This window comes from Pinus tabuliformis, chromosome 3_1 (genome assembly GCF_031772625.1).
Source record: "Pinus tabuliformis cultivar Carrire ecotype Pingquan chromosome 3_1, CPIR1, whole genome shotgun sequence".
NCBI classification, from domain to species: Eukaryota; Viridiplantae; Streptophyta; class Pinopsida; order Pinales; family Pinaceae; genus Pinus; species Pinus tabuliformis.
The window spans coordinates 801,743,050-801,753,885 of NC_142301.1; positions in this window are offsets into that span (position 1 = coordinate 801,743,050).

The following is a 10,836-nucleotide window of genomic DNA, read 5'->3' on the forward strand; positions in this document are numbered from 1 at the left end:
AAAAACTTTTCAGAATTTAGAACAGTTGAATTAAAAAAAAAAATTTCAGAATTTAGATCAGTTAAACTAAAATAAATTTTATATATTTTGATTTTTTCAAGAGTATCGTTTAGAGTAAAATTGTAAATTTCAGTTGTTTAAAATGTGTATATATATAGTGTCATCAAAAACTTTTGAGATTCTTGAATTTTGCATATTATATAGTAAAATTTAGTATTTTAAAAACTATTCAAGTAGATATTTTAGACAAAATTGAGTAAAAAATGTTTTGAATGTTGATATGTTTGGGAGTTTTTTCTTTTAATTAGGCATGGACTTCCATAATTTTAAGTTAATTACCAATAGTTATAGGTGGAAGATATAGATTTAACTTCTATGAAATATTCTAGAATATGCATAATAGTATACACAAATCAAAGAATAATATTTATCTTCAAAGTAGTTATGCTCTAGTTATGCTCTTTTTCCCCGTTTATTAAATTGATTAAATTAACAAATGTCGTGTGAACAAATCTCATTTCAATTGACTTATTTTTTTGGACATGTGATATTGATAAGCCATGGTATTTAAATAAAGTCTCTTTTCAAATTAAAAATATCCATGGTAAAGTGAGAATAAATATTCATGGTTAAAAGTATTGTTCCATGTTTTTTTAAATGTATGTATGTTTAAGTTATATATTAATTCTTTTTATAATAATAATATTATTAATAATAATAATTTTTATGATTTTTTTTAAATATGAGATATATAATGAAATAAATGTTTGGATGCTTACTATGATAATGATATTTACCAAGTATTTAATTTATATGGCAGCCCTGGTATAATTTTATTTCTTTTTCTTTCATAGTATGGTAAATATTAACCATTATTAAGTTTTGTAATTTTTGTAATATAATATGTTATGCTTTGGTATTTTGGTTTTCTATCATATTTTTTTGGTTAAATCTACATAAAATTCAATAAGAATTTGTTGAAATTATAAATTTGAGTCGTGAAATCTATATAATTTGAAATTTTCAAAAAATTATATTTATTTATATATTCAAAAACACATGTCACACCCAAAAAAATTGACAATTTCACTAAACAAAATTGTTCCCAAATTTTAAGACAAAAAACCAAAACATTTATATATATATATATATATATATATAAATAATGCATATTTATAATTATTAAAATTTAATTTAAATTCACACAAAAAATAAGAAAGATAACCAAAACATAAACCCTAAAAAAAACTATACGACACCTCTATAATTTGAAAATAAAATATGCCCAAAAAAGCCTTCAGAACTTAGAACAATGCGATTAAAATAAGTCTTATATTTATTGGTTTTTCATTAGTGGTACAATTTTGAGTAAGATTGTAAATTTTAATTGTATAAAATGTATTTTTAATGTATATATAAATTTAACATCATGAAAATCCTAAATCATTGAGATATTTGAATTTTGAGTCAAAATTTAGTATTTCAAGAATTTTCTACAAGATTTTTCAAGCAAAAGTGACAAAAAAATGTTTTGAAAAGACAAAAACATCTAATCATCAAACTACACATTTGTTTTATAGTTGAATCTTGATAAGTTTTTTCTTAATAGATATTTTTATTTTGAAATAGGACTTCCATAATTTTAATTTAACTTCCATAAAATATTCTAGAGTATTCATAGTAGTGTACACATTTTACATATCAAACATTGATAATTATTTTCATAGTTATGTCTTTTTAATTAAATTGATTAATTAAACCCATGTGATATGAAAAAGTGTCATTTGAAGTGTGTTGTAATTTTTTGGACATGTGGTATTGACATGTCATGGTAATGTAATAAAATCCATTTACATATTAAAAATATCAATGATAAAGTGCGGATAAATCTCCATGTTTAAGAGCCTTGTTCCATTTTTTAAAATGTATGTATCTTTAAGTTTTATATTAGTTATTTTTATAATAATAAATTTTAAAAATTATAATTTAATTAGTTTTTATGATTTTTTTAAAACTTGATATACATAATAAAGTAAGTGTTTTGATGCATGGTTATCATGGATACTGATAAATATTAACCATTATTAAGTTTTGTAATTGTTATAGTATAAATCAATCTATTATATTTTAGATTCTTAGTATATTTTATGATTAATTCTACTTAAAATTCAAAAATAAAACTAGTTAGAATTATTAATTTAATAGCTAAATCTATATAATTTAATATTTTCAAAACATTAAATTTATTTATATATTAAAAAAAAACATTTTACACTTAAAAAAAAATTACAATTTTACTTCCTTTTTTTTTAAAATCCTTCACTTTTAAAGAAAAAACCAAATCATAAAAAAAAAACTATAATGCGCATTTATAATTATAAAAATATAAATCCAAATTTTTAAAAATTATTCTCTAATTTTAAGAAATTGAACCAAAACATAAAACATTAAAAACTCATACTTCACCTTTATAATTATTAAAATATAATTCTAAATTTATATACCTCTAATAATATAAATTGCAATTTATATTCGTCCATTTTAAGGTATCTTGTGTTAAAATATACATACCAGTGTAGATCCATTTTAACCCCAGATCTATCAAGCGCAAAGAGGGATCAAATCTCTTGAGGTGAAAACCTCTTTTTTTAGTGCGGAAATTGAGGAAAGGTTTGTACCTCGAGAGATTTGATTTCTCTTAATGCTTGATAGATTCAGGGTTAAGATGGGTCTAGGCTGGTTATATAATATTTTATAATATCTATATTGGTATCTATGTTTCTCTTTCTTATTCTCTCTCTCTCTATATCACCCCCAAACAAACAAATTCTCTCTCTCTCTCTCTCTCTCTCTCTCTCTCTCTCCACCTTTCTCCCTTTGTGTCTTTCTCCTTACCTCCCTTTCTGCCCCCCCTCTAACTCCATCTCTCTCTCTCCTTCTCTCTATTGAGTCCTCTCTCTGTCATTCTCTCCCACCTTCCTTTGTCCCCCCCGCCTCACTCTCTCTCTAATTTGTAATTGAAAACTGAAGGTGATATACAAATTGCAAGTGAAATTTTATGTGTTTTGGGTAATGGATCAAGTTACTAAAAACATAAACAAGTGATTTTAAACACAATTAACAGACAAACAGAGATTAATAACCATTTCAGAAACACATAACCGTAAAACACGATAAAGGAGTTCACCCCTCTCGTGGGCTACATCTCTTGGTCTAGCTTCCAATGAAGGACCTATTTCATTACGCCCTAAAATATGTGTTTACATGAATTTTCAATTCTCAGAATGCAAAAATAGTGTCTCTAACAGCTCCAGAATAGTAAAAAACCCCTAGATGGGCTCTTGTTGCACTGAAAAATGTCAAAAAATGACTAAGTTATGCTCCTGAACAATTTTCCTACTAATTATGCTACAATTCGCACCAACCTGCAAAGTATCCTACAATTTTTGCCATTTTTGGCCACATGGGGCAACAAATTTGCCCCACGCCAGCGAGATTCGCACTAGTTCAGGTGAAAATTATCGCTAACTTTAATTGTCCAATGACCTTGTGAGCAGATAAAATGGGACTACGTGGCTTGTTCTCCACCGTAGGATTCGGGTTCGGTTACCACCGAGTTCCAACTATGCGATAAATATTGGTTAGTTCCACATGCCGCGCTGGAGGTTTGATAACTATGCCAAAACCCAACTCTTTCCCTCAGTTATATGAGGGTCGCATATTGCCAAGGGTTGGCCCCCTATTTGTTTCTCCCGCCATGGTTCCACTGCAATGCATATGACCTGAGCTCATGCTAATATTTCTCTCCCATTCCAACTCTACCAGGGTTATGCTCCCTTTTAGTGGCGCTATGGTCGTGTGAGGCTGCATTTGGCCCGGGCTCGCCCTTTTAACCTTATGCGCTCCTGGTTCCATTTAGGGTCATGTGACCCAGGGGCTGGCCCCCTTAACTTTACCTTCGCCCGCAATTATACTAAAAGGTTATATGGGTGGTGTTATGGTATTGTAGGCGGTGGCCATAGGGATGGGGCTAAGCCTTGGCATACAGTCCCGCCCCTGGATTCTCATGGGCATGTTGACCAAGGCTAGGGCTTAGCCTGATTCCAACCTCCAAATGCGCCATCGTTAATGTTTAAATAAAATTCACAACCTTTGTATGTCAAGTGGCATGGTGGTGGCACAGTGGTTGAGACATGTGGTTGCTTGGCAAAGGTCGTAGGTTAGACTCCAATGGTTACCTGGCCCGGTCCATAACAAAATTTTGGTCCAACCCTTGGAGGCCATGCGGCTTCCTCCTGTTGACCCACATGGAACTCCCACATTGGTCCACGTCAAATACACAGTCAGCCCATTATATAATAAAATAATTTATGAGTCAATCACAAAAGGACAAATGGCGAAAATTCATTGGCCAAAAAAAATAAATTTTGGACCAATCAAGAGAGGCCATGTGGCAGCCTACCATTGGCCCAAAATGTTGAGTCACCTATCAATTTTTCCAAATTTTAGCTGTTTGAGATTTCAATTAGAACACGATATCAAGAGCATACGATATCGATTTTGAGTGAAACGAGATGCATTAGATTTAGATTGACGATATCTATCCAGTCGTTCAGGATTCGAGCTTTGTCACCAACTATGAATTTTGAGTACTAAATTGATCCCCTGGATCACTCCTCCCCATTGGAAGCTTTTGGACCTCCAAAAGCTCATTTTCGATTAACAAATAGATGAGGGTACAGTTCCCCTCACCCCTCCAACCTCAACCCATTTTTTTTTGTTTGTTTTTTTCATTTTGAGCCTCTCATGAAGGTACTTCATTTTTTAAGTCTTTGTCTTTCTGTCAAAGATAGGTCCTTGCTGCAATTCTTCAAGATGTTTAGATGAGAAAACTTATGCTAAATAAATATGAACATCCTCTCCTTGAACTTCAATCAAAGAAGACTTATTCAATTTCAAGTTCACTTCACCTTGAACATTGTAGTCATGATGGTGCTTAGCATGTCTAGCCTTGCACTAGGCTTGACTCTTTACCAAATGTGATCGCCATTGCCATGCACAATTCTTCCTCAAAGACAAAACATTGTGAAACCTAAAAGAAGATATTTTAGAGCCAATGTCTTCTTTGTCAAATATATTTATCATCTTCTTTTTGACTCTTGCGTTCTTTAACACCGATGTCTTGTTCATACCAATGTTCAGCAATGATGCATCTTGCTGCAAATGAACTTCACATTATTTTCCTGTTTTAGGAGGCAACATGTTAGACTCCCGAAACATCTTATCACATGGATTAGAAACCTCAATGAAATCAGATTTCAAACTTGATTCATATCCTTGAAAGACTTCAAATACATCAACATCTTTATGTTTAATCATCAACAATGTAAAGTTCTAACTAGCATTTAGAAACCTCTTCATTTGTCCAACATTCACAAGAGATAAATTCATCTTCTTACTATGTTCTCTAACAATTTACTCAATCCCATCTTTAAACAAGTGATACTTGTTCTTATGGAATGAAATATGGCTTTCCTAACATATACATATGGGCTTCCCAAAACAATCCCACAAATGTCAAGTGGTACCACATCAAGTTCTACCTCACCAATAAAATTTACAGTGATGGAAAATCTAAGTATGCATTTTCTTGTCACTTGCAACTTGGAATTGTCACATACCTAACCCAAAGGATAAGGTTTAGGATGAGGAATGATTTCCAAATTTAGTTTCTTGACAATGTCTTTTGAAATGAGGTTTTCTTTTGAACCACTATCAAACAAAGTAATATCTACCTTGTTATGTTTTGTTATGATTCTAATATGGAACAAATCTGTTCTTTCTCTTTCATTTTGAGTTTCAATGGGTTTTCTAGAAGAACTAGTGCTTGCATTTTAATCCTTACCTTTGAATCCCATGGCTATGATCTTTGTTTCATCTCCAAGATCAGATCCTAGATCTTGTTGCGTAGTTGTAGCAATCTTTTCTTTCTCCCTATTATTAAACTTTTTGGGTCTCATCTCAAGATGAATTTTCCAACAATGGTCTTCATCATGGTCTTCTTTAGAACAATGTTTACAAGTGAGATTTTCTCCTTCTTTCTTGACTAAAGAATTCTTCTTATCTTTTCCTTTAAACCTCCCTTTTCCTTTTTCTCTAGACTTGAATGATTTCTCACGAGTTTCTTCAGAAACATTTTTCCCTCTTGCCTCTAAATGAGTTTTCTGTACACAAACTTCATCTAGTTTTGTAGGGTTAAACATGAGAATGGTATGTCTCAAGTAGCTATGTAATCCTCCAATGTATTTGAGCAAAGTATCTTGAGAGGACAAATCGATACCCAAAATCAAAGCTCTCTTCCTAAACTCTTGAGTATAACTTTGCACATTTTCCCCCTTAACTTGCCTAAAGTTTTTCCAATCCATAATAGTTTTTTGCATGTATGCTAATGGATAAAATTGCCTTCTTATTGCAACAACAAAATCATTCCAAAAGGATAAAACCTTACCATGCTTCTTCATGTCCTCTTGAGTTTTAGCTTCCCACCAAATTAGTGTTGCACCTTCCAATCTAAGAGAAGCAAGATGAATTTTGGTCTCATCATCCTTGATTCTTTGTATCCCACAACACACTTCAATCTAACTAACCCAATTATCCAATTTCTCAGCATTTACCTCCCCATCATACATAGGCAATTCAAACTTAATATCAAGTTGAAGCAAAGGAGTTTTACCATGTCCTTTTGGAGAATTTAGAGGTGTTTGTGAAATGGTATAAGAAGTAGAATATGACGATGAATATGAGGATGAGGATGGAGGTGAAGGTGGTGGTTTGTCACCATTCCATCCATTTACTTTTGGAGGCTTGTCTCCTTTTCCTTCATCTCCTTTTGGAGGTTTTGAACTCTCTCCATACAATCTTGCATTCCTCTCTTCATAAAGAACCTTTACCATTTCAGACATCTCAAAGAATGCTTTTCTCAAAATTCTTTCATCTTCAAACGTCCTTTCATGAAATTCTTCATTTTCCATGACTATTGAAGCTTAAGGTGTGTTTGTTCTCCTTGAAACAATTTGAGATCTTAGCTCCACAAGTTCTCCTTCTCCTCTTTTAAGTTTCAACCATGTAAGCATCAGAAATGATTTATAATTGAAAACTAAAGGTGATAAACAAATTGCAAGTGAAATTTTATATGTGTTTTGGGTAATGGATCAAGTTACTAAACACATAAAGAAGTGATTTTTAAACACATTTATTCGAACAAAGAAAAATAACCATTTCAGAAACACATAACAGCAAAACATGATAAAAGAGTTCACCCTTCTCCCAGGCTACATCTCCTGGCCCAGCTTCCAATGCATGACCTTTTTCATTATGTTCAAAAATATGTGTTTACATGAATTCGAAATGCTCAAAATGCAAAAATATTGTCTCCATTGGCTTCAAAACAATCAAAAACCTCTAGATGGGCTCTTGTTGCACTAAAAAAGGTCAAAAAATGACTAAGTTATGCCCCAAAACAATTTCCTGCTAATTGTGCTACAATTCACACCCACCTGCGCCGACGATATTCGCGTTGGTTCGAGTGAAAATTGTCGCTAACTTTAATTGTCCAATGACCCTCCATGAGTGGATACGATGAGACTACATGGCTCATTCTCCGCCATAGGATTCGGGTTCGGTTACTGTTGGGTTCCAACTATGCGATAAACTATGGTTAGTTCCACATACCACGCTAGAGGTTTGATAACTGTGCCAAAATCAACTCCCGCCCGTGTTTATATGAGGGTCGCATATGGCCAAGGGATGGCCCCCTTAACCTTCCGCGCTCCTGGTTCCATGGAGGGTCATGTGACCCGGGGACTAGCCCCCAAGGGCTGGCCCCTTTAACTTTACCTCTGCCCATGGTTCTGTTGCGAGGTTATATGGGTGGTGTTATGGTATCAAGGGTAGTGACCAAGGGGCTGGGGTTAAGCCCTGGCCCACAGTACTGCCCTTGGATCCTCGTGGGCACGGTGACCAGGGTTGGGGCTTAGCCCTTGCCCCAACCTCCAAATATGCCATCGTTAATGTTTATATAAAAGTCGCAACCTTTGTATGTTAAGTGGCATGGTAGTGGCACAGTGGTTGAGACCTGTGGTTTCTTGGTAGAGGTCGCGGGTTTGACTCTAGTGATTGCTTGGCCCAATCCATAAAAAAATTTGATATAACCCTTGGAGGCCACGTGGTTGCCTCTTGTTGGCCCACGTGGCACTCCCACATTGGTCCACATCAAATACGCAGTCAACCCATTATATAATAAAATAATTTCTGAGCCAATCACAAAAGGGAAAATGGAAAAAATCCATTGTCTAATAAAATTTGAATTTTTGGACCAATTAGGAGAGGTGATGTGGCAGCGTGCAGCTGGCCCAAAATGTCTAGTCACCTATCAATTTTGCTTATTTGAGATTTCAATCAGAACACGATATCGGGAGCATATAATATAGGTTTTGAGTGAAACAAGTTGCTTTGGATTCATATCGCCAAGATCTATCCAGTCTTTTAGGTTTCAAGCTTTGTCGCACACTTTGAATTTTGAGCACTAAATTGATCACATGGATCACTCTGTCTCTTCCCTTTAACTTTGTAAATATCTACCTCCCTCTCTCTGTCTCTCTCTCCGCTCCATCTCTGTGTCTCCCTCTCTCTTTGTTCCCCTTCTCTCCCTATCTCTCTCATCTCTCTTTTCTCTTCTCTCTCTCTCACTGTTTCCCCATCTCACCCTTGTCACTCTCTCTCTTTATCCACCTATATCTCTCCATGTCTTTGTTCTTTCCTCTCTCTCTCTCTCTTCTTCCTCAAGCTTTGTCGCTATCTCCCTCCCCCTCTCTCTCTTAAATTTGATTCCATGATATTGTGTTTAAGAAAGTATCTGAATTAAAAAATCTCAATTGGTTGTAAAATATTAAACCTATATTTTGGATCAATCATGGCAAATAAAATACAATAATGAAAAACTTAAAACAATCATGCATTACCTTTCCTCTATTATTGGTACTCAATTTGTTTATAGCTTGGATCCTTAGTTAAGATGGATCTATGTTGGTTCTTAGTAATATTATATTATTTATGTTATATATATTTCACATATTTATATATAAAAGTATTCTTATTTTTTATTTTGATTGAATTAGTAATTGTGAGGATAGAGGGTGTAGATATATCTCAAGAGTAATGATAACATTTTTCCTTTTAGATTTAATTAAAAAACTCTTTAAAAATAAAATAAATTAAATTATTTATAAAATATTTTGATTGTGAAATAAGTTATGTTTTTGGGCATGTGGTATTGATAAGCAATGGTATTGTAACATAGCATATTCATATGTTAATACCATCCATAGTAAAGTGAGGTGAATATCCATGGTTAAGAATCATGTCATATTGTTATAAAATATTTTGATTGTGAATTAAGTTATGGTTTTTGGGCATGTGGTATTGATAAGCCATGGTATTTGCTCATGGTGTGGTAAAAAAGTGTATTCACAAGTTAATAACAAAATCAAAATACAACAAATTGACTTTAATTTTTTATTATTAATTTAGCCACACATCGAACTTTATATTACTTTTAAATTTGTATTTATTACTTTTAACCCTTTTTTTGTTATTTTTATTGTTTTATTTTTATTTTTTAAATTAAATGTTAAACATTTACGCCTACACATCTACTAAGACCTCCATATTAAGCAACATTAACCTTAAATTAAATTTGTTAAATATTAAACATTTACCTGTTAAACACACTTGACATTACCCCAAATAAATTATAAATCTCCTCTCAACACAATAACGTAATGTAACTTCTAAAATGAAATGAAAATTGTATAGGTATGTGTTGACTTGTTCTCTATAAGAATTGACTAATCCATAGTACCCATGTTTTCTCAATGGATAATGAGCGAGATATACGTGATGCTATATGGTAAATGGGTATGGTATATTTTTACGTTGCCTACTTTTTGTTAGGATTCCAATGGCCAAGTTGGATGTCTCTATGCTTTTTTTTCATTTGGCATTCTAAGTGACCATGAAAGGTTTAATTAATTTCTATTTTGAATGGGTTTAGCAATGATTTAAGTGTTCAACCATACGAGGGGTTTAGTGATATTGGGTTCTAAGTAGTGTATTTTAAATTTTGTAATTTATTCAATTTTTTTTGTTAGATCAAATTATGACTAATTTGATTCATAATTTAATGTTATTTTAAAATGTGTAAATATGTGCAATATGTTATATATATGTTTATGGAATTAATAATAATATTAGCATCGTGAATGTAAAAGAATTATAGAAGTAGAATAACATTTAACTATATAAAAATTTAAATGAAATATAATATTTAATTATAGTATTAACATAATAATCAATATAATGATTAGATTATTTATCTTTATAATTTTTTATAAAGATAAATTATAGATGTTATATATTCTACTTAATTATAGACTCTACTACTCCAATTTTCTCAATAGAAAGTCATCTTGGAGCTAGAGCTATGAATCCACAAAGATGAGTTGTCTCATATGGGTGTTTATTGTCCAACTAATAGCCCAATACACAGTAAAAACATAATGATACAACTCCTATAGCAATTATAATTGCTCGGCTCTATTCCTCATCAGTTTGAACAACCTAAGGGATGTTATTTCCTTCTCTATAGTACAATCCCTCAAACAATCTCCATCCCCTCCAAGGCTCCAACACAAAATCAGCTAAGAAAATTCTAGTTAAGGAATCCAAGAAATCCAACTCTTATAGAGTGTTCAACAATAGCCTCGACATAAGCTCTTA